The 26,264-nt window shown below is 36.9% G+C and overlaps 1 long non-coding RNA gene and 1 other non-coding gene across 2 annotated transcripts; one reads left to right on the forward strand and one right to left on the reverse strand.

Moving 5' to 3' along the window:
- Positions 1-10,536: 10,536 nt before the first annotated feature.
- Positions 10,537-13,197, forward strand: LOC111779911 (uncharacterized). The gene is made up of 5 exons (XR_015414764.1): positions 10,537-10,872; positions 10,965-11,043; positions 11,266-11,558; positions 11,646-11,724; positions 12,929-13,197. It is a non-coding gene; the product is annotated as an uncharacterized LOC111779911 (long non-coding RNA).
- A 7,901-nt stretch (positions 13,198-21,098) lies between these two features.
- TRNAQ-CUG (transfer RNA glutamine (anticodon CUG)) lies at positions 21,099-21,170 on the reverse strand. The gene has a single exon. It is a non-coding gene; the product is annotated as a tRNA-Gln (tRNA).
- Positions 21,171-26,264: the final 5,094 nt, after the last annotated feature.

Consider the following 26,264-nt stretch of genomic DNA (forward strand, 5'->3'; position numbering starts at 1 on the left):
TATGTAGCTTTCCCAGGCAGGAAGTGTGCCGACTTGGTCAACCTATCGACAACTACCCGATCATTGTATAGCCTTTAAGCGTTTTGGGTAATCCTACTATGAAGTCCATTGCTATGCTTTCCCACTTCCACTCTAGTATGCTTAAGGGCTGCAACAACCCCGCCGCCTTTTATCTAGGAGCTTTCACTTGTTGACAAACTAAGCACTTGCTCACAAACTCGGCCACATCCCTCTTCATGCTCTTCCATCGAAAGTGTTGTTTTAAATTCATCTTTGTATCTCCTTGGTGCATGACAAATGGCGAGTTGTGACCTTCGTTAGTATTTCATTCCTTAGCTCCTCTATTGTCGAGACATATAGGCGTCCCTGATACAATAGCCCTTCATCTGAGGTCTTTGAGAATCCATTACTAGACTCTCAGCTAGCTGGCTTAAGACTTTCTGTAGGTTTGGATCCTCTCGTTGGGAGGTAACCATTCTTTGCCTAAGTGTAGGTTGCACTGTAAGTCGGGCCAGTTGTGCCATGACTCTCTCGGTCGCTACAACTATGTTGGCTCCCTCAAATTTTCTTTGTACCCTTACTTCCCTCGTAATGAGGGCCGAAGAGTGGGCCACCTTTCTACTCAAAGCGTCTGCGACCACATTTGCTTTTCCAGAGTGGTACTGGATATCTACATCGAGTCCTTCACCAATTCTAACCACATTCTCTGTCTCATATTTAACTCTTTCTGGGTGAAGAAATATATAAAATCTTGTGGTTTGGTTAAACTTTGAATTTTCTCTCCATACAAGTAGTGTCACCAAATTTTCAGCGCGAACACTACAGCGGCCAACTCCAAATCGTGGGTAGGGTAATTATCTTCGTATTCTTTTAGTTGACGGGACACGTATGCAACAACTTTAACGTGTTGCATTAACACACATCCTAGTCCATTCTTTGAAGGCATCACTATAGATTACATACTCTTCTGAGATCTTGGGAACCGTGAATACCGGGACGGTTACCAATCTCTATTTAGGTTTTGGAAGCTTGCCTCACAAGCATCATTTCATATAAATGGTACCCCTTTTCTCGTTAGCTGTGTCAAAGGCGAGGCTATTCTAGCGAAGTCCTACAAGAACCTTCAATAGTATCTCGCTAGTCCCAAGAAACTCTGTACTGATGTTACTGAAGTTGGGCGTTCCTACTTCGTGACCGCTTTGACCTTAGTAGGACCTATGGAAACTCCACCCTTTGTCGCCACGTATCCTAAGAAAGAGACTTATCGTAACCAAAATTCACACTTTGAGAACTTGGCATACAACTTGTTCTCTCTTAGGGTGGCTAGGACTTTTTAGAGGTGTTGTTGGTGTTCCAAGTCTGTTTTTTAGTACACAAGGATGTCATTAATGAGCACGATCACAAAAGTGTCTAGACAGTCCTTGAACACTCGGTTCATTAACTCCATTAACACAGCTAAAGCATTGGTGAGGCTAAATGACATACCACGAACTTATAGCGATCATACCTTGTCCTAAATGCTGTCTTTCGTGCGTCTTTTTCTTTACTCTTTATTTAATGATAACCTGACCGCAGGTCTATCTTAGAAAATATTGTTGCTTCTCTTAGTTGATCGAATAAGTCTTCTATTCTAGGCAGAGGGTATTTGTTCTTTATGGTTCTCTTATTTAACTCTCTGTAATCGATGCACAAACGCATCAATCCATCTTTCTTCTGAACAAACAACACTGGCGCACCCTAGGGGAATATGCTAGGTCGAATGAACCCTTTATCCCGTAAGTCTTGTAATTGCACCTTGAGTTCTTTCAAGTCTGCTAGCGCCATGCGATAGGGTGCTTTAGAAATAGGCCCAGTTCCCCGCTCGAGTTCGATGATGAAGTCGACTGCTCAGGAAGGGGGTATTCCCGGTAGGTCATCCGGATACACATTTTGGAACTCATTTACGATGAACATGTTTTCTAGAGTCTTTTCTTTTCCTCTTACATCTATGGCACATGCTAATATAGTTCAACCGCCTTGTTGGACTAATCTCTTTGCTTTCATCATCGAGACTACCTTTGGAGTAGCCCCGACATTTGTGCCTTTAAATTTAAAGCTAGGTCGCACCGATGGTGAGAATATCACTTTTTTTTTTGCGACATTCTATAATAGCATGGGTTGCAGCTAGTCAATCCATGCCTAGTACTACGTCGAAGTCGGTCATCTTTACTACTAGTAGGACTATGCTTAGAGTTCGGTCGGCTAATATTGTTTGGTCATTCTTTACTCTATCCTTAGTTACTGCGTCTACCCTCTCAGGGGCTGCTTTCCGACCATACATACAATAAGGGTTCTAATTCAAACCCTGTCTCTGATCCCTCTCGAGGTGAGCTCACTTCAGTCTCACCTCGTCCTCTATCTCTAATAGGAGGTAGTCCTCTTCCTCGTCTTACTCTTTCGCATGGTCTGGGCAGCATGGTTCTAGAAACCAAGATAGCATCTCTTAAGTCTAAGGCTCATTACCTATGAAATTATGCTATGCATCACATCTACTAAGTTCACATCATATTGCAAACAAAATCACTCAGCATGCAACACATCACATCATGCTCTTAAATAAATACGTGAAATATCACAACAATTTCAATAACATTAACATAAAAATGCATGCAAGTTTGAAAATGTTTCTTTTTTTTTTCTTATCTTGTGCAAGGCGTACCAGACGGTGACAGGGCATCGACGTTGGGACCATGGAACGTGCCAAGCCTACATTGTAGGCTAGTCTATAGAATCTAAAACCTAGAGCTCTGATACCAACTGTAACGACCCTAAATTTCCACATATTTAGAGTCGCTACTAACGTCTCATGCTCTTCTATAATGCGGAAATATAAGTCTTACATGAACATAATTGATAACGTAAACTTCAAAAAAACATTTAAAACAACCTCTTCTCTAGAAAACACAGCCATGGTCTTACGTGTTTAAATATGAAATACTGAAATTTAGAGAAAACAAAAACAAATACAAAATAATTTAAAACAATGAAATGCAAAACAACCTATTCTAACTTAAGACTAGAAATTTAAATATGAATCTACCCTATGCACGTGCCACAGTCTCTGCTCGCGATGCCGCTGTCCTCCGTACAAGTGCGCCTTGCCTTTACCTGAAAAATGATGTGGCACACGGCCTGAGTATTTCAAAGAATACTCAGTAAGTGGCCCCGCTATAGGGACCATGCAAACACATGCAATCATGATTTAGGGACCTATCTCTAATCATCTTAGGGGTGGCCTCTAGTCTCGGACAAATTGGATGTGTAGTACTTCCCTACACACGACTCACACGTGCGAGTGTGAATCCCCAGGGCGCTCGCACACCCCCTAGACCCTCTGGTCAAGCTAATCTGTTGCGACGTCCGGAGGTCAGCGGAACCCCATAGTGTCATGCGCCTCATGAACACCCTCATCTGTGTGCGTTCGCACCTGTGCGCGTCCGCACTCATCATCTCTAGGGGAAGTAGCCCTATGCTTATGAACATACAATATGCATGAGGTCCCTCTAAATCCATCATAATGTCTCTTCTGACACAACCCTCTAGTCTCATCTCTTTCTTTCTCTTATTTTTCCCTTCTCAAAATCGGCCATTTCTTGTTTCTGTTTCGTTTTTTTTTTTTTCCAGATCATTTTGCAGTTGTAGGAGGTGTCGGGGAGATATTTGGGGAAGGTGGAGAGAGAGAGAGTGTTAATTTACTTTTTTTTTTTTTTTTTTTTTTTTTTTTTTTTTTTAATTATTATTTACTTATTCTTATTATTATCTCTTTTTTTTTTCTTTTTTTTCTTTTTTTTTTTTTTGGGTCGTTACATAGGTATTCTTAGAACATGGTCTATAAATGAACATAGGCTTATACATTATATCATGGAGTAGCATCAAAACTCATTAGTTTTTAATTTAGGTAAACATTAAAGAACAACCTAACGTGATTCGATGGGCGTGAAAACTTACTAGTAACTTGATAACCCCCTTTCAAGGTCGTCTATACAGTTCCATGTTACTTAATGTCTCAAAAGTTGTAAAACGAGGTTATTTTGGGCGAATGGCATTATGGTCATTTTAAACCTCCTCTCAGTTTACCATCTTAGGAATATTCAATGGCTACCAAATTTCATACGTTGGGTTAACTCAGAATAATATGTCGAGTATTAAAATTTAATAAGAAGCGGAGCTTATTTATGGGGTTAATTTAATGTTACTTAATTTTTTAGCAAAACGTCTAGTTTTTCCCTTACCTCACGATTCTTAATATTTTTCTTTCATGTACCATTAATTCACATTTGACTTAGGGTATATATTTAAATTCAAGTGATTTCCATACGTATTTTCTAAGAAAGCTTCTTGTGTTCGATTTTCTCCAAATTTTCTTTGGCAACTTCCTTAGTGAGTCTTGTTTGAGTCGTGGGTAGCAAATGGGTCACCAACCGAAAGGAATGATGGGTTGTGGGTTGTCTATAGTGATGGGTGGCCGAAGTTCAAACCAAATCTGACCATATCCCGTTGTCTTCTTCGCCTGATTCACGAGTCTTTCTGTCTACCTTTCTCTTTCTTCTCGAGATCTTTTGACTCCATTTTTTCTGTCACTCCTCCATTTAGATCTCAACTATGATGAGTTCCTATTGGCTTGCTTTACGCTCCCACGCCGTTGTACTGTCTTGTACGCATCTACACAATGCCACTATCTTTGTACCTTAGTATTAACAAATTTTAAGTTTGCTGACAGTGAAAAAAAGTGCAAGGCACAATGTGAATGCGAGTATCTTATCATGGGTATGGTTGGATTCATGTGATAAGGCAACCCTAATCCAAACCCCAACGATCCAAGCTTTTGTTGAAGCAAGAACCATTGAATAAATGAAATTAACACCTCCTTATACAAAATTCCTATCAACCAAAAGATAAGGCTAGAATTAGATTATTAAGAACGAAGATCTAGAAGCAAGATTTGGAACCTTGTTCTAAATTGAGTCACTCCACAATCCAACCTAACCAAGGCTTGATTGAATGGCTCAAATGAAATCTACAACAAGAATTGCTTGAAACTTAGAAATGGCAAGGATGATGCTCGGATTTCTAAGGGTGAAAGTCTCAATTTGAGATCTCAATTTCATTCGTTCACACTCTAATTTTATTTACCGTCTCTCCACAAAAGAAGTTAGTGGTAGTGATTCAATCATGATCCCCTTCTAAATCCCCACAAAAGACTAGGTCAATTTGACCATTACAAACTTTATGAAATTAAAAATAATAAATAATGTTTTCTAACAACTCATAAAATGATACTTGCAACTTCATTCGCTCTTCAATCGTGCAAATAATCACTTCTAAAGCTCCAAATGGTCATTCCTCAATTCAATCACCTTGTAACACATGAAATGATGGTTGAACCGAGTCTATCCAATTTTGTAAATGAAGTATGAATGCTTGTTGAATCTTCTTGACCTTAGATGGTGTAATAGGTACAGTTGGAACATTTGGAACACCTTGATTCTTATCATCATGGGCTGAAAAAGAATAGTAGAATAATTGGACAAAGAAAATACTTCTTTAAGTGCCTTTTTAACCATATTTATGATGGTTGGGTTGAATAAGAATGGTAGAATAATTGTAAACTGATCTAATATATTAATTGATTTTAATATCTTGAACCCCTATCAAATACAAAACTAAAAAAAGAAGGGAGAACCCATCAATCATTTTCAAAGTTTTTAAAATATATAAAGATACTATTTATTTTATTAAGTTCAGAGATTTATTACACACAAATTTTGTAAATATTTTTGGTCCCATGGTCTAGTGATTAGGACATTGAACTTTGAATTTAGTAACATAAGCTCAAATCTCGACCTATTTTATGTTTGTGAGTAGTAATTTAAAGTTTATTCTTTTTTCTTCCAAATCTTATTATCAACAAATTCCATTACTAAAAGTAAGAGTCAAACAAGTGAGAAAGTATCTTAATATAAATATAAGGAGGAAATTCCTCCATTTTCCTAGATTTCAATACTCTCTTTCTTTATTAAAAAAAAGTAATGATTATATATTCAATAAAACAATATTTTGTTTTATTTTGGTGTAAGAGGTCCCGAGTTCAATTCTTGAAATGCCCCTCTAAGTTAACGTCAATGACCCTTCTCAAGTATTTGGGTTTAGAAAGGCTTTTGGGTTTCTTTATATGGATTTCCTTTGGATAATAGTATTTTAGAAATTCCTTTGGGTTTCCTAAAGACGGTGCTACTCCATGATATAATGTATAAGCCTATGTTAATTTATAAACCATGTTCCTAGAACATACTTAGGATCAATTCTAGCCTTATCCAAGGTGATCGCACTAATCCACCATGAGATTTGATAGCTAAGGCTTCATTTATTGATCCTAAGATAAGCTAAAGACGGTGCAAACCTTCTCAATCTCATGAAGTCTTGGTCGTACTAATCCACCATGCGATCACCTTGGGTTAAGTGGTTAAACTCTTACTGTTTCTTTATATGGGTTTGCTTCCTATCACATCGTTCGTCACCTTTTGTTAGTATTTCACATTTTAATTAATAATCTAACAAACCGTGTGAAATACGGCTCTAAACGGTCTCAATAAAAATCGAATTCCATGTTTTCATTGTTTCTAAATTATATAGGACAATAAAACTTAAAACTTAAATTAATAATATGTCAATATTATTAATATTTCAAGTGGCTTGTATAATTCAACCTTTAATGTTATATCGTATAGGTACAAATATAATAATTTCTCATATTTTCCATTTTCCTTTCCTCACTTATTTCATATATTTTAATTATGTTTACAGTATTTGAACATCACTTGCTATTTTCAACCCGTTCTAATTTTCTTTTCTTTCCTAAAATCTTCTCTCTTTTGTTTTTTTTCTTTGAACTCTAATTCTTTTGAGTCATTCAATTCTACCTCCATATCTAATTATTTTAAGCAATTTAAATCTAATTGTTTTAATCACTCTCTATAATTCTTTATAATTCTTTATAATTCTTTTAAGCCGTTTATTCGAAGGGGTTTAATTTTACTCCTATATCTAAATAGTTTAATTTTGTTCCGCATATTCCCAAATCTTAGGTTTTTTTTTATTTGAATATGTTTTCCAGATCTTCCTCTGGTCAAATCTTCTGGTCAAATCTTTTTTTTTTATTTGAATATGTTTTCCAATATGTTTTCCAAATCTTCCTTTTCCCTATCTTCCTTCTCATCCTGTTTTCCAAATAGTTTAATTTTGTTCAGCAGTTTAATTCTATTCCCATATTTTTTTTTGGCTTTACTATTCCCAAATCTTAGGTTTTTTTTTATTTGAATATGTTTTCCAGATCTTCCTTTTACTTTTGGCCAAGTCTTTTTTTTTTTTTATTTGAATATGTTTTCCAAATCTTCTTTTTCCCTATCTTCCTTCTCATCCTGTTTTCCAAATCTTAGTTTCTTTTTTTATTTGAATATGTTTTACCTATCTTCATTTTCATCATTTTTCCAAATCTTGTTCTTTCTTTTTATTTGAATATGTCTTCCAGATCTTCCTTTTCCCAATCTTCCTCTCTTTCTTATCTCCTTATCTTCCTCTCTTTCTTATCTATCCTCTCTTTCTTATCTCCCTATCTTCCTCTATTTCTTATCTATCTATTCCTAGACCAAATTTAATGTACTCTGGTTAGGATAGATAATTTCTAATTCAGATCATTCACGGATAATTTCTAAATTTCTAACTCAGATCTAAATAATTGCTAATATCCTTCTTAGAAAGGAAAAGGTAAATATGAATACTAACCTTTTCAAATGACATCTCTCTCTTCTGCCTACCATCTCAATACTAACCTTTTCAAATGACATCTCTCTCTTCTGCCTACCATCTCTCCATTATCTGCCTTCCTTCCCGATCTCTCCATTAGTGTATAACCCTCTCTCCATTATATGCATTTTTTTTCCTCCAGAAAAATATTTTCTTTCTATTTCTGTTTTTGGTGAATTATTGATACTAAATGAAGGAGATATTTTAGGGGATGGACCGAGAGATTAAAGGAGGTGGTCATTTTTTTTTTCTTTATTTTGTTATTTTTATTTTAATACACACACACATATATATATATATTAAACACGTTACAGTATGCCTTCTTTCTTTTCTTTTAATAAGTCTGTTAATATGTTATATTATTTTTAGTCTCTTTTTGAACAAAAATATTCAAGGTATGACTACATAAAGGTAAAACATTTATGTACGGATGACTACGTCGTAGTGACGGCCATGAGACTGAAGCTAGGGTAGATACATATATTTTGTTTTTGTAGTCCTTAGGCTAGAATAGAAAAATATTTTATTTTATTATTTATTTATTTTATTTAAATTCATGTTATTTATTTTATTGATTAAATGACATTATTATTGTAATAACCAAAAGAACAAAAAGATGGAAACTTTGTCTGACATTGCTGCTAAAGTTGAGAAGTGGTAGGGTGACCTCGACTATAGAAGGGAGCCCTGCCCCCATGTTATTTTATCATCCTCATTGAACGGTTTGAGTCAATCGAAGAGTACACTTTTTTATCGCTCAAGGTTGCATTTTGACTGATTCAGCTTAGATTTGATACAATCAAACCTTTGCTTCTAGTTTCAATTATTAGGAAGCATTTAAGATCAATATTTTTGGAGTAAGTTTAAAGTATTTATGCATAATTAGACGTAGCTAGTTTAAATTATTTTATGCAAAACTACGTGAGCCAATTCTCATATTAGAGTTCTAATTTATGATATTGGACTCCTAGATAGAATTTAATTTTAGAGACCAATGTTAAACTAGCATTAAAGGGTCGTAGTAGCTTTGGCCTAGGCCAACCAAGTAAGTGGTCTTACTATCGGTGGCCTATGATTCACCTAAAAAATAAAGTATAGCAAAAGTGAGTATAAAAAATACTTAGTAAGTAACTTACTTATAAGCTCTCATCTCATCTCCTCCTAATTAGGATTCTCAAACTATGTGCTCATCATGCTCCATGAGCGGGCAAAATATAAGGAGTCATGGTTCAGTTCTAGCTTTATTGGGCTCATCAAGTCTTATACCCTAAAGACACCTAGTTTGACGTTGTAAGGGTTTTAGTCTCATTGGGCTCATCAAGTCTCATCCCCTAAACACACTTAATCTAAAGGTGCAAGGTCACCCCCACGGGGTTAACTTATGGTTTCATTGTGTACCTAACCTCATGTTCTGTTATTCTAGGGTCCATCTATCCATCACGCTATTTGTACATATGTTATTCTAGGGTCCATCTATCCATCGCGCTATTTGTAGATAGGTTAGGCTGCCTCGTCTATCTCGCTTTAGAGTTGATAAAACAGGTATGTTGAAGCCCTCGTTCTCGAGTAGCCTCTCAGGTCTCTTTGTAAATCTACATGTGCCTACTACTAGATGCTAGCTGGAAGCTCCCCTAGTGCCACCAAATAAGATCTCTATTCCTACCAATTTTAGACTTGAATAATGCATGCAAGGTGTCACAATCGCACTTTTCTTAGCAGCAAACTTTGCATTGAGCGACAGTCACTCAAGATTCTATGAAAAAAAAAAAAAAAAGCAGAGAGATTTTCAAAATAGAGTTTGTGAGCAATGTTATTTTGGGTTTGGTATTGCATGGGAAAGCAACCCAATAATATCATTTGTCTAGATTTAAAAAGGGGAATGATTTTCAAAATAGATTTTGAGAGCAATATTATTTTGGGTTTGGTATTGCATGGGAACGCAACACAATAATATCATTTGTCTAGATTTAAAGAGGCGCAATTCCAAGAATTATACTACTAGACCAAATGCCCATATATTTGACATTATTTGTTATGTTTTATTGAATGTATAATCATTATTTTATCACCTACCTTTTAGTTCCAAAATTGAATTGTCAATTTCTATTCAAAGTCCAATGTCCTAACCACTAGACTAGGGGACCACAAATATTTACAAAATTTGTGTCTAATAAATCTCTAAACTTCAAAAATAAATAGTATCTTCATATACTTTCAAAATTTTGAAAATTACGGACGTGTCCTCGTTTTTTAAGTTTTATATTTGATAGGGTTTCAACACATCAAAGTTAATTAATATATTAGGTCAAGTTTACAATTATGCTACCATTCTTTTTTAGCCCTACCATCATAAATATGGTTAAAAAGTAGTGAAAGAAGTATTTTCTTCGCGCAATTATTCTACCATTCCTTTTCAGTCCATGACTTCGAGCATACCTACAGTAAGATACTCGTATTCACGTCGTCCCTTGCGCTTTTCTTCACTGTCAGCAAATTTACTATTTTTGAATACTGAGGTATAAAGATGGTCGAATTGTGTAGGTACAAGACACTACAACGTCGTGGGAACGTAGGCAATGATGTTGATGATCAAAGAGATAACCTATTTCACACACGGTATTTTAGTCAAGGAGACTTCTTGTAGTCTTGTCATTGATAGTGAAAGTTGCACCAATGTACTAAGTACCATGTTGTAATACCCGAATTTTTAGATGAATAAATAAATAAAATAAAAATAACAACATAGGGGCAAAATGGTCATTTTGCCCCTACTCTTATCCAAGGGGTCTAGTTGTTTGGGCTCCAAGAAGAAAGAGAGAGAAAAGAAAAGAAAAAGAGAGAGAATGGAGAAAGGAGAAGAAGTTAGGGTTTGGGAGAGAGGAAGAACAGAGATGATAAATCGCCATAGGAGATCGGATCAGAACCGACGCCAGAGAACCGAGTCCCCAATCTAAACCGTCAAATAGCTCGAGGCAAGGTGCTCTCACGAATCACACCTTCCTATTTCGACAAAACGTTCAAGAACTTCAGGTTAGTCCACGAGTATCTACATTGAGAAGTCATCAAGATTTTCGTGTGCTAGCAACGTTTTGGGTTGATCCTTGGACTCTTACCCTCAACAGCGCTATCTGGTTAAGTTCTGGAGTGGAGGCGGCCAAGATCGGCGTTCGAAATCGGAGTTTAAAGATAACGTGATTTTCGGTAAGAACTCGTATTTTTCTCCGAATTTGAACTCAAATAATAAGATCTGTGATCATCAGAAAAATTTAAGGAAATTCTTTCGAGGGAGTAGAATATGAGATCTACAACTTTCGTGAAGAAACTTTGTTGATATGGATTACGGATTGAAAGATAAGAAAATCGGAAGAAAATGGATCGAAAACGCAAAACTCACGGTTTCTGGAAAATTTGGAAAAAATGCAGGAGAGAGAAGGCATCGCCGCCACGCGTCAGCCGCCGTACGGAGGAGCGCGGTAGGACCGACGACTGACACGTGGCGACCGCGGGCTGGAGAAATGCATCAGGCGTGCGCAACCGGGTCGGCCCGAGTCCGAACCGGCGCTCCGCACGCGAACCGAACCGCCCGAGACCGCTCCGACCTATCCGAACCGACCCATCTCGACCCGCGACTACACAGAAAGAAGCGCGTGGACACGCGCGCGTAGAAAGCCGCGCGTAAAACACCCTCCAGAGCGCGTGCAGGCGCGTGTAAGCGCGTGGGTGATCTTTTTCCCTTCGTTTGACCTCCGTTTGCTTGTTTTTCGCACCGATTTCAACTCTGATCCTATTTTTATGTGAATTAGGACCTATCGAGGAAATTCCATAATTTTTTGAACCTTTTCCGGCAAATAATTCGAGCTTGGGAAGGCACGCGTCAACCATGTAAGTAGCCATTTGGATTCCCACGAGCAGTACTTGTAGGAACCGCTAGGAACAAGCATGCATGCTACCACCTATGAAATTAGCTAGCCGGACTTAGCGTGTTATTATAGAAACTGCAAATATAAGATGATTATGGAAAGCTAGATACAAAATGTGTATTAAATCTGTTTTGGTTGAGACTCTGATAATGTATGTATGCATGAGGAGGTTGGGAAACTTGTGAAATCTGCGCTCCGGGTAAAGATGGACGTTATCTTCCCGTTGAGCATGTTTGATAATTTTGCATGAACCGCTGCGTGTAAACTCTATTGTATGATGATTGCTTATATTATCTTTCTTGATGAATAGGAAGAAACTATGAGCTTAGATTAGGACGCTTATGGCTAAGTAGGCTAGATGAGACCCTAGATTGGGGGACCTCTAGAATACCGTGCAATTAGACCCGCGAAATGATTATCGGCGGAACCAGAACCCAGAATTCCAAACCCGATAGGTTTGTGACACCAGGCACGAGAATCCTAGAGAAACACGAATCTAAGTCTAAGGCACCAAGTTCCACCCTAGAAAGAATAATAGGTCACCACGGTAACTGTAGGTAGCCCGTTAGAGTTGAGCAGTGAAGATAGTGTCATCAGAACCTCCACTTCCCTCTCTCCTCCGATACCATACCGTCGAGACAGAGCTCCGGTACGGTGATCGTTGAGCTTTGCAGATCCGGATAGGGAAGTGTGACAGGTGCCCAGACCTAGTGGTGATAGCTAAGGGGTCTTTTGAACAGGACTCCTGGGCCGTAGAAACCCGTCCCTGAGCGGGGGACGTGGAGCCACTTAGGATGACTCAGTAGCTGACCGGCACATAGGGGGTCGCACCCCGTTTTGTGGATGTATGGTCCCGTGTGAGGGTCGTCAGTTAACCTCCACGGATGATGTTCAGAGAGAGAGTCACGTATTCAGATCCAGCCATACGATCCCCTCAGATTTGCTTATGAGGTCGCGCCTCACCTCAGGACACTGATCATTTCACTGCAAAAGATGGGCAAGCCTTTTATGATACAGAAAGGAGAGTTGTAGCTTAGATCACTCTCCTTAGAAATCCGAGAAAGATCGTGGTTACCTACCAAGATAAGGATGCGAAAAGAGCCTACAAGTAGGCTGCTTACTGAGTATATTTTTATAATCACCCCTTTCTCCCATTTTTTTTTCAGGTACCAGTCGATACGGGGAGGTGTTCGAGAGCTGTGCGGTCACAGAGGGGTGTCGTTTCGGAGCGTCAGTCTTGGTCGGTCTTTTAGAGTCCTTTGTTCGTTTTCATATTTAGAGTCTTTTGTAATTTTCTTCATAATTGTATTTTCCATTTGAAATATTTGATTTTAATTTTGTATTTCATTTTTACATTTGCAATTTTCTTTGTAATATTTTCGAAACAAATCTTCTTTCTCTTTTGTTTTAATTGATTGGTAATTTTATCCTTTTACTTTGTTTTTCTTTTCTTTTATTTTATTTTTGTTTGTTTTCGATTTCGTCCTTTTAGTCACGAGTTCGATTCTTCGAAGCCTCGAAAATCGGGTCGTGACACATGTTGATCAAAATGTTACAAATTTCAACCCAACACCATCCTAAACCTTACAAGTTTCAATGGCTCAATGATAGGGGAACAATGAAGGTAGTTTCTCAAGCTTTAATATCTTTTACCTTGGAAAAATATAAATATAAAGTTCTTTGTGATGTGTTTCCAATGCTTGCTAGAGACATATTGCTTGGTCAACCTTGGCAATTTGATAGGAAGGTCATGTATGATGGTTATTTGAATAGGCATTCTTTTATAAAAGATGAACTACTCTTGTACTTTTGAGTTCTGCAAATGTATTTGTTGATCAATTAAAGTTTGAGAAAAAAAGAATATGTTTGTGGAGAAAGATGGAAAGAAAAACAAGAATTGAGTGAAAAATTAGTAAAAACAAAATGAAAAAAAGAGATGAAATTGAAAAAGAAAGAGAGTGAGTTGTTTGGCTATGGTGAGAAGGACAATGTTTTCATAAAAAACCATCTTTGTACTTATGTACAAGGACCAATATTTGGTCTCTAACGATAACAACTTGTCTTTGCCTAGTGTTTTAATCTCTTTTACAGGAATTTGATGGCGTGTTTCAAGATGAAGTACCGAAAGAACTACCTCCCTTAGAAATATTGAACATAAAATAGACTTCATTCTGGGGGTTGTCATTCCTAATAAGCTAGCTTATAGAGTCAATCTAACTGAGACTAAAGAAGTTCAAAGGAAAGTGAAGGAGCTCATGGGGAAGGGCTATTTATAAGAAAGTTTGAGTCCATGTTCTGTATTAGTCTTACTGGTACCAAAGAAAGATGAAACTTGGCTCATATGCATGGATAATAGAGTCATCAACAAAATCTCTATTAAGTATTGACATTCTATTCCTAGGCTATACGATATGTTTGATGAATTGCATGGTTCGTGTTTATTTATAAAGATTGTTTTGAAATCTGGATATCATCAAATTAGAATACATGTAGGATATGAATGGAAAACAATTTTCAAAATTAAGTTTGGATGGTATGAATGGCTAGTTATGCCTTTTGGGTTAACTGATGCTCCTAGTGCATTTATGCATTTAATGAATACTGTTTTGAGAGAATATTTGGGAATGCATGTTGTTGTGTATTTTGATGATATTTTAATTTATTCGAAAACTTTGCTGGAGTATGTATAGCATGTTAAGTCATAGAAATTTCATGCTAATTTTAATAAGAGTAGATAAAGAGATAAAATCATTAGGGATTTGCCAACCCACAAAAAAAAAAAAAAAAAATGTAAGTGAAGTTTGGAGTTTTCATGAGTGAGTTAGCTTTTATAATAGATTTATAAAAAGTTTTAGCACCCTTGAAGGATGGAGTGAAAAAAGAATGTTTTTAAATGGGAAAAAATGCAAGAGAATGCCTTCAATGTACTTAAGAAGAAATTAATAATGTACCATTACTTGTTTTTCCTGACCTTCATAAAACTTTTGAGATGGAATGTGATGAGTGGTTTATGCATAAGTGCTGTTTTATGCGAGAAGAAAAATCTTTGGTGTATTTTAGTGAAAAACTAAATGTTGTAGCATTGAACTATCCTACTATGATAAAGACTTGTTTGCTTTGGTTCGCACATGGCAGGTGTGACAACACTACTTATGGCATAGAGAAATATGTATCCACTCTAATCATGAAAGCTTGAAGTATCTTACGGGTCAAAACAAACTTTATGGTAGAAGATTTGCTTTTAGGAAAAGCAAGTTGTGTATTCCTAAATGCTCTATAAGAGCTTTGCTTGAAGAGGAGCACACATGGCTTAATGAGACATTTTGGGATATATAAAACTTATAATATGTTACATAGACACTTCTTTTGGCCGAAAATGAAGCATGATGTTAATAATTTTTTGTAGCCAATGTGTTTAAATGCAAAGAAGCTAAATCAACCAAATGGATTGTATATTGCCCTAACAAACTTTTTGACTAATATATTTATGGATTTTGTTCTTTGTTTGCAACACACTAAAAATTGTGATAGTATTTTTGTTGTGGTAGACCGATTTAGTAAAATGATTCATTTTATTGCATGCAACAAGACTAATGATGCAAAGCATGTTGCTGGTTTATTCTTTAGGGAAGTAGTAAGATTACGTGGAATCCCTGGAATCATTGTTAGTGATAGGGATGTTAAATTTTTAAGTCACTTTTGGAAAGCCAATTCGGATTCACATCGCCTACAGCCGAGCAACCTATGTTGAAGTCTCTGGCCAAATTTTGAGAAGAATGTTTTAGAAAACGACGATAGAGAGATTTTTGAAAGAGAGTTTGAAAGCAAGATTGAAAAAAAGGCTTTCAAAGCAATGTTATAGGCTATAAATGAGAAAAGTAACACGAGGGTAGTAAGAATTGACGATTACTTGCACTCCCTATAGTACATTTTAAGGCAATTCAGGTCTGACAGGCGTTGACGTTATTTCTTCGAACAATCATACAAATTCTGGGGAGGGAGAGTTGATGACTAGGCACATCTCCCTATAGTACATTTTGAGGGGATTTAGGTATGAATAGTTTAGATATGATTTCACGGAACAATAATATAACAGAAAATACAATAGTAAGACAATATAATATGAAATCAAATAAAGGGCTTGGCGTGACATTGGAAACATGTCCTGGACGAGCATGGCTGTGACATTCTCTCCCACCTAATTGGTTAATATCCCTGCGAACTAACTATTTTTTAACTCAACCATAAGTCATTAATTTACTTTAGGGCATGTAACATATACCCACGGAAAAATAAAGTTGGCATAACCTTGTTCTTAACCCTCTCATCAGGCAAATCTATGGACAACAAGGCATAATCAAGCTCACCTGCTCAATAAATCACAAAATTATCATACAATTCATGCTATGGTCTTCAACAAATCAACCTTAGAGTTTGATTCATATATGCGGAAGACTCTTAATCATATCATTGGCTAAATCACTCAAATACTCGAGTTTCCTAGCCTTAGCTATCAAATCTCATGCTCAATTTGTTCATTATTCATGAAGTCTAGAATTGAGCATATTTGGATTTCAATGTCCTTTCTAAACCCAAATACTTTAGAATTTCATCCTCCTTGGGAGCCCAATGTCCTTGCTAGCACTCTTTCCTCTCTCCAATATATGTGAGATCTCACAATTCACCCGTTCAGGGCCCAGCGATTGTACCACATTCACTCCCGAGTGAGGCAAGCAAATTTGGATTCGTGTCACCTACGGGCCAAGTAATGTATGCTCAAACCTCTGGCCCGATTTTGAGAAGAAGGTTTTAGAAAACAAGGGCAGATAGATCTTCGAAATAGATTTTGTAAGAAAATTTGAAATAAGGTTTTGGAAGCAATTTTATAGGCTATAAGCGAGAAAGGTAATACAATAGCTTAGATAGTATATTACTTCCGATAGGAAGAACTAACGATTAGTCACATCCCTCTGTAGTACATTTTTAGGCGATTTAGGTATGGCAGGCCTAGACATGATTTCGCCGAACAATCATACAAATTTTGGCTTAGTCGAGTTGACATTTAGTTGCATCCCCCTATAGTACATTTTGAGGCTATTGAGGTCTGGCCTGGATATAGTTTCGCCGAACAGTCATACAAAAGAAAATACAATAATACGATAATATAACAAGAAATCAAATAAAGAGTTGGCATTGCATGGACATGTGGCCATTCAGCTATACGCCTTGGACGAGCATGACCGTAACATCATCCCCCACCTAATTGGTTGACATTCTTGCAATGTTATAGGCTATAACCTAGAAAAGCAACACAAAGGCTTAGATAGCATATAACTTCGGGTAGTAAGAATTGACGATTATGTCCAATCCAATTGGATCGGTGAGGTCAGGTTCAAGTAAAGCAATTTAGGTCGGTTAACTAAAACCATCTTCTTCCTCACGATACCAACTACTCACCTACACTATGATTCTCCTTCAACCAGTCACTATACTCGCTCCACGAGCAATGATTGTGTAACACAAGTCTGAGAAATTAGTGTTTTGCCCATTTTGCCCTCCATGCCTAATTAGGGTTCGGAGGACTAATGAGGAGGAAAGGAAAAAAAAAGTAAAAAAGAAAAAAAAAAGAGGGTTTTTAGATAAAAAGAAATAGTCATTCGATCCAATTATGAACTTGAGACCTCTCACACCCAAAGCAAGAATCATACTACCAAACCAAATGCCCATATGTTTGCCATTATTTGTTATGTTTGATTGTGATAAGCGCCTACAATGCTGGAATTTGCAAAGCTAGAGGTCCTTCTAGAATCCTTGCAAAACGCTCACAGAGAAAGCTAACTTAACGGATTGATTTCAACCAAGAGCTGGTTAGAAGATGAATGACTCTTAGATCGAATTTGGAATCTATGATGGTCACTCTTAGATACCAAGACAATTCACTCCAGAATTAGCTTGATCAAAACTAATTCAATGAATCGGTTTAAACATCAAACCTAAAGCAATGTTTGAAAAAGAATAACACCAAAAGGTTATCAAGAAAACACAAAGGTTTTTTTTGCTGTATTCAACAAAATCCATCATAACATAATATTACATGCCTTTAAATAGGCCAAAAGATAACCCTAACAAAATAAAATTCAGCCACCAACTACTAATAAAGGCTATTAAATACAAATTGAAGAAAATAAGGCATTAATAAATTATTCAACTACCTAATTACTTTCTATAAATTTCTTTTATGGGTAATTCAAGTACTAAACGCAAGTCTTCTAATTACTTTCCAATATCAGCCACTCCATTATTTTCTTGATTTGATTCTTGAATCTTCTTTGTATTGCTTCTTGTAATTGCTCGTTCGGGTACATGGAAGTGATAAGTTGTTGGATTCATATCATCCCCCCCTTTCTTTAAAAGGATTTTTCCTCAAATCAAATTCTTCGTTCTTTCCGGACAAGAACTGAATATTGTTTTTTTTTCTCACTTTTTTTTTTCTCACTTTTACCTTAGTTTCTTCTCTCCACTGTTGTTCTTCATATTCTTTTCTTTTCTTCTCTAATTTCAATTGGTCACAATGTACTTCATATGGAGACAACGGAAGTAAAGTAAATTTCTTCCCACACAAAGTAAAAGTATACTTGTTCATCAAACCATCAAATGTTACCTTTCTATCATATTGCCAAGGTCGGCCGAACAAGATGTCCCCCGCATGCATTGGTACGACATCACAAAGTACTTCATCTTTATATCTTCCAAGAGTAAAAGAAATAAGAGCTTGGGAGTTTACCTTAATTTCTTCATTGTTTGTCAACCATTGAAGTTTATACGGTTTTGGATGTGGATGGACAGAAAGTTGAAGTCTTTTTACAAAGAAGCTGCTTACCACATTTGTGCAACTTCTACTATCAATCACCAAGCTGCATGGGTTTCCTTTGATCAAACATCTTGTGTGGAACAAGTTTTCCCTTTGATCTTCAAATTTCTCTCCCTTGATTTGAACATTGAGTACCCTTTTTGTGATCAAAGATATGGAATTACCTTCTTCAACATACTCATCATCATATGCTGCGATTTCTTCCACAAGCTGTGAATCAAGTATACCATTCCTTATCACCATAACTTTTTCATTAACACACTCTTTGCTCATGTGTCCAAATCCTTTACACTTCCAACATTGAATAGAACTAGACTTCTCTTTTACCGTCTTTGAAGCTTCATTCATTTTACCATTGGAACTCTCAGCCTCCACTCTTTTAGCAGTCACAAACTTTTCTTTTGGTGACATCGAATCATTTCTATTCACAAAACTATCCTTGTTCCAAGTTTTAGAATTTGAAAATATGCTAGTTCGTGATGTGTACCTTTTTTAATGCTCTTTGTCTTCCTTCAATTGGTCTTCAATTTTGAGAGCATAATGATACATGTCTTCCAGATATGGTGGTGGATTTCTGTCAACAAGATGAATAATTTCTCGATTCAAACCTCCAAGGAATCTAGACATGGTATCTTCTTCTTCTTCTCTAACATTTTCTCTTTCCATCATAGTTTCCATCTCTTGATAATATTCCGCCACAATTTTTGTTCCTTGCGTCAAACCTTGCAATTTAGTTTTCAAATTTCTTTCATAATGTTTTGGAACATACCTTTTTCTCATGGCTTCTTTAAGTTCTTCCCATGTCTCTATTGGATCCTCCTCTTTTCTTCTTCTCTCGGATTTGAGATGTTGGTACCAATCACCGGCATGATTGGTAAATTCGACAATAGCAAGTCTCATCTTCTTATTTTCACTATAGATGTTGCAATCAAACACATGCTCTATCTTTCTTTCCCACTGCAAGTATGCCTCAGAATCTGCCATTCCACAAAAGGGCGGGATTTTGAGTTTAACTCCCGCATCTTTATCTTCATGTACTCTTTCCATCCTTCTAGGTTGCATAATAGTTGCATGGTTATTTCTTCTTCTCCATCTACCATCAACTTGTCTTTCTTGTACTACTATACCTTCATCTTCTTGTAATGTTCGTTCTTGTCTTTGTTGTTGCGCCCTTCTTTCTTGTCTATCTTCCATCATCATTTCCATCATACCTTGAATTGCTTGAAGAATGGTTGTATTAAGATCTGGTATTGGTGGTACTTCTTCTCCATTATGTGACATTTTGTTATCAAGGGACCTCTCCACACTTCTCACAAAAATTTCACTTAGGGACACTCGTGTTTAACACTCAAAGGTAGGCTTTTGGTACTAGGTCTAGAATGTAAAGTCTGGTTTTTTTTTTCGATAATCTGAGAGAGAAAAAAAAACTTGATAGAAAAAAAAATAACAATAAAGATATTTCACCTCTAGAGCGGCCAACGAACGTCGACCAAATGCTCTGATACCAAATGATAAGCGCCTACAATGCTGGAATTTGCAAAGCTAGAGGTCCTTCTAGAATCTTTACAAAACGCTCACAGAGAAAGCTAACTTAACGGATTGATTTCAACCATGAGCTGGTTAGAAGATGAATGACTCTTAGATCGAACTTGGAATCTATGATGGTCACTCTTAGATACCAAGACAATTCACTCCAGAATTAGCTTGATCAAAACTAATTCAATTAATCAGTTTAAACATCAAACCTAAAGCAAGGTTTGAAAAAGAATAACATCAAAAGGTTATCAAGAAAACGCAAAGGTTTTTTCTGTATTCAACAAAATCCATCCTAACATGAATATTACATGCCTTCAAATAGGCCCAAAAGATAACCCTAACAAAATAATGTTAAGCCACCAACCACTAATAAATGCTATTAAATACAAATTGAAGAAAATAAGGCATTAATAAATTTTCTTAATTGGTAATTCAACTACTAAAGGCAAGTCTTCTAATTACTTTCCAATATCAGCCACTCCATTATTTTCTTGATTTGATTTTTGAATCTTCTTTGTATTGCTTCTTGTAATTGCTCGTTCGGGTACATGGGAGTGATCAGTTGTTAATTTCATATCAGATTGAATGTGTAATCACTATTTTATTAATAATGAAATCCATGTAAAAGTATTATTATCCTACCTTTTAACTCTAAACTTATGCAAAATTTGATTATTTAAAATTATGTTTATGGTCAGTAACCATAGAGGAGAAAAAAATCGTTGAAGTTATTCCATAATATAATTTTTAATTTGATAATTTCACTTTAATCATCAATCATGAATACATAAAGAAAATGTTGGAATTTAGATAGACGATGTGAATTGATATAAAAAAAAAATGGTAGTAAGAGGGTTGTCCCTTGCATCCTCAAGATATGCATATTTCACTATTACAACGCCCATATGAAATAGAATAAAATATAAAATAGGTCCCATCGAGATTTGAACTCGAGTTATTGGATTCAGAGTCTAATGTCCTAACCACTAGACCATGGGACCACAAATATTTGTAAGAATTTGTGTGTAATAAATCTCTTAATTTCAAAAAATAAATAGTACCTTCATATACTTTCAGAACTTCAAAAATTACCGATGTGTCCTCGTTTTTCAGTTTTGTATTTGATAGGGTTTCAACACATTAAAATCAATTAATATATTAGGTGACGTTTAATCATCTACCATTCTTTTTTAGCCCTACGATAATAAATATGGTTAAAAAGTAGTGAAAGAAGTATTTTATTCACCTAATTTTCTACCATTCTTTTTCAGCCCATGAGAAGCATACCCACGGTAAGATACTTGCATTCACGTTGTCCCTTGCGTTTTTCTTCACCGTCAGCAAATTTACAATTTTTGAATACTGAGGTATAAAGATAGTCGAATTGTGTAGGTAGAAGACACTACAACGTCGTGGGAACATATGGCAAGCAAATAGGGACTCACCATAGTTGAGATATGAGCAGAAGAGCGACGGATAAATGGAGTCAAAAGGTGTCGAGAAGAAAGAGAAAGACAGACAGAAAAACGCGTGAATTGGGAGAAGAAGACAACGGGATAGGGTCAAATTTTGTTTGAATTCGGGCAACCCATCACTACAACCAACCCACGACCCATCATTCCTTTCGATTGGTGACCCATTTGCAAGAAGTTCAAGAAACGAGGCTCTGAACACCAGACAAGAGGTAAATAAACATCTTTGAGTTTTCTGAATAAATACTTGAGAGAATCGATTGGATTCTAATATATAACCTAAGTCAAGTATGAATTAATGGTACATGAAAGAAAAACATTAGAACAGTGAGTTAAAGGCCTAAATCAGATGTTTTGTTAAAAAGTTAAGTAACATTAAATTAACCCCTTAAACAAACTATGCTACTTACAAAATTTTAATACTTGGAATATTATTCTATGTTAAAGCTACGTATGAAATTTTGTAGCGATTGGATATACCTAAGATGGTAAATCGAGAGGAGGTGTAAAATGACCATAATGTCCTTCGCCCAAATCAAGTTACAAGTAAATTTTCACGCCCATGGAATCACATTAGATTTCCCTTTCATGTTTAGCTAAGTTAAAACTAATGAGTTTTGATGCTACTCCATGATATAATGTATAAGCCTATGTTAATTTATAAACCATGTTCCTAGAATATATTTAGGATCAATTCTAGCCTTATCTTTTGGTTGATAGGAATTTTGTATAAGGAGGTGTTAATTTCATTTATTCAAGGGTTCTTGCTTCAACAAAAGCTTGGATCGTTGGGGTTTGGATTAGGGTTGCCTTATCACATGAATCCAACCATACCCATGATAAGATACTCGCATTCACATTGTGCCTTGCACTTTTTTTCACTGTCAGCAAACTTAAAATTTGTTAATACTAAGGTACAAAGATAGTGGCATTGTGTAGATGCGTACAAGACAGTACAACGGCGTGGGAGCGTAAAGCAAGCCAATAGGAACTCACCATAGTTGAGATCTAAATGGTGGAGTGACAGAAAAAATGGAGTCAAAAGGTCTCGAGAAGAAAGAGAAAGGTAGACAGAAAGACTCTTGAATCAGGCGAAGAAGACAACGGGATATGGTCAGATTTGGTTTGAACTTCGGCCACCCATCACTATAGACAACCCACAACCCATCATTCCTTTCGGTTGGTGACCCATTTGCTACCCACGACTCAAACAAGACTCACTAAGGAAGTTGCCAAAGAAAATTTGGAGAAAATCGAACACAAGAAGCTTTCTTAGAAAATACGTATGGAAATCACTTGAATTTAAATATATACCCTAAGTCAAATGTGAATTAATGGTACATGAAAGAAAAATATTAAGAATCGTGAGGTAAGGGAAAAACTAGACGTTTTGCTAAAAAATTAAGTAACATTAAATTAACCCCATAAATAAGCTCCGCTTCTTATTAAATTTTAATACTCGACATATTATTCTGAGTTAACCCAACGTATGAAATTTGGTAGCCATTGAATATTCCTAAGATGGTAAACTGAGAGGAGGTTTAAAATGACCATAATGCCATTCGCCCAAAATAACCTCGTTTTACAACTTTTGAGACATTAAGTAACATGGAACTGTATAGACGACCTTGAAAGGGGGTTATCAAGTTACTAGTAAGTTTTCACGCCCATCGAATCACGTTAGGTTGTTCTTTAATGTTTACCTAAATTAAAAACTAATGAGTTTTGATGCTACTCCATGATATAATGTATAAGCCTATGTTCATTTATAGACCATGTTCTAAGAATACCTATGTAACGACCCAAAAAAAAATAAAAGAAAAAAAAGAAAAAAAAAAAGAGATAATAACAAGAATAAGTAAATAATAATTATAAAAAAAAAAAAAAAAAAAAAAGTAAATTATCACTCTCTCTCTCTCTCCACCTTCCCCAAATATCTCCCCGACACCTCCTATAACTGCAAAATGATCTGAAAAAAAAAAAAAACGAAACAGAAACAAGAAATGGCCGATTTTGAGAAGAGAAAAATAAGAGAAAGAAAGGTCAGAAGAGACATTATGATGGATTTAGAGGGACCTCATGCATATTGTATGTTCATAAGCATAGGGCTACTTCCCCTAGAGATGATGAGTGCAGACGCGCACAGGTGCGAACGCACGCAGATGAGGGTGTTCATGAGGCGCATGACACTATGGGGTTCCGCTGACCTCCGGACGTCGCAACAGATTAGCTTGATCAGAGGGTCTAGGGGGTGTGCGAGCGCCCTGGGGATTCACACTCGCACGTGTGAGTCGTGTGTAGGGAAGTACTACACATCCAATTTGTCCGAGACTAGAGGCCACCCCTAAGATGATTAGAGATAGGTCCCTAAATCATGATTGCATGTGTTTGCATGGCCCCTATAGCGGGGCCACTTACTGAGTATTCTTTGAAATACTCAGGCCGTGTGCCACATCATTTTTCAGGTAAAGGCAAGGCGCACTTGTACGGAGGACAGCGGCATCGCGAGCAGAGACTGTGGCCCGTGCATAGGGTAGATTCATATTTAAATTTCTAGTCTTAAGTTAGAATAGGTTGTTTTGCATTTCATTGTTTTAAATTATTTTGTATTTGTTTTTGTTTTCTCTAAATTTCAGTATTTCATATTTAAACACGTAAGACCATGGCTGTGTTTTCCAGAGAAGAGGTTGTTTTAAACGTTTTTTTGAAGTTTACGTTATCAATTATGTTCATGTAAGACTTATATTTCCGCATTATAGAAGAGCATGAGACGTTAGTAGCGACTCTAAATATGTGGAAATTTAGGGTTCGCCTTTTATTACCTCGTGAAAAAGAAAACAATTAAAAGGAAAAAGAACAGAACATTTTTCGGGCTATTACATTACCTACCCCTAAAAAGAACTTTCGTCCTCAAAGTCTCGAACTCGTGGATCAACTCGGGATATTTTTTCTTTATTTCCTCCTCTCGTTCCCACGTAGCTTCCTCGACTTGGTGGTTACGCCACAATACCTTAACGAAACCTATACTCCTATTACGTAAGGCTTTCACTCCTCGGGCTAGAATTTTAATCGGTTTCTCCTGGTAACTTAAATTTTCCTCGATTTCGAGAGGTTTGTAGTCTATTACGTGTGTCGGGTCTGCAATATATTTCCTTAACATGGACACATGAAATACATCGTGTACGCTTGAAAGTGAAGGTGGTAAAGCTAGTCTGTAAGCTACCGAACCTACTCTTTCTACAATTTCGAACGGTTTAATGAATCGGGGGCTGAGCTGCCCCTTGCGTCCCATTGCTTTTTGGAAGGCGGTGTTTGGCCATTCGTTTGTGGGTGGAAGGCGGTGTTAAAGTCGAGGCGGGTACCCATTGCTTTTTGGAGTCTGCGCCAAAAGGCTGATGTAAAACACGGGTCCCGATCCGACGCAATTGACACCGGTACTCCATGCAACCTCACAATTTCTTTAACATACAGTTGGGCTCAATTGTCTACTGTATATGTTGCCTTACCCGGTAGGAAGCGAGCCGACTTTGTCAGACGATCCACGACCACCCAGATTACCGTATAGCCCTTTAATGTTTTGGGTAGGACTACTATGAAATCCATGACAATGTTTTCCCATTTCCATTCCGGTATACTTAGAGGTTGTAGTAGCCCGACGGTTTTCTGCCTAGGGGCTTTTACTTGTTGGCACACCAGACACTTACATACTCCGCGATATCCTTTTTCATATTTCGCCACCAGAAATGTTGTTTCAAGTCTTGATACATCTCTTGTTCTACCTGAATGTATCGAGAAGGTTGAGTTGTGTGCCTCAGTTATGATTTCATTCTTTATTTCGCTCATGGGTGGAACACATAAACGCCCTTGGCATAATAATCCGTCATCTGTTGACTTAGAAAATCCGTCCACTGGGCCTACTTCCAATTGGTCTAGGATTTTACGTAGGCTTGGATCCCCACGTTGTGAGTCTATGATTCTTTATCTGAGCGTGGGGCGCACTGTCAGTCGGGCTATTTGGGCTGCAACTTCTTTGGTTACTACCGCTATATCAGCTCGTTCGAAATCAGTTCGCACTCGTGGCTCCCTAGTGATAAAGGCCGACAAGTGTACTGCTTTTCGACTCAGTGCATCAGCGACTATGTTTGTTTTTCCAGGGTGGTACTGGATGTCTATGTCATAATCTTTTACCAACTCTAACCATCTACGTTACCTCATGTTCAATTCTTTTTTGTGTGAACAAATATTTTAGGCTTTTGTGGTCCATGTAGATCTGGGTCTTTTCGCCATACAGGTAGTGTCGCCAAATTTTTAACGCGAACACTACTGCTGCCAGCTCCAAATCATGTGTAGGATAGTTTTTCTCGTAATCCTTTAGTTGGCGTGACGCATACGCAACCACCTTGCCATGTTGCATCAGTACACAACCTAATCCCTTTCTGAATGTGTCACTGTAAATCACATATCCCACAGAACTCTCTTGAACTGTGAGCACTGGGGCGGATACTAGTCTTTGTTTTGGCTCTTGAAAGCTGGCTTCACAAGTATCGTCCCAAAGAAAAGGTATACCTTTTTTTTTGTCAATTGGGTGAGAGGCGTGGCTATTCTAGCGAAGTCCTAAACAAA

This window comes from Cucurbita pepo, unplaced genomic scaffold (assembly GCF_057944985.1).
Source record: "Cucurbita pepo subsp. pepo isolate OVF unplaced genomic scaffold, ASM5794498v1 scafford_5, whole genome shotgun sequence".
In the NCBI taxonomy this organism is placed as follows: Eukaryota; Viridiplantae; Streptophyta; class Magnoliopsida; order Cucurbitales; family Cucurbitaceae; genus Cucurbita; species Cucurbita pepo.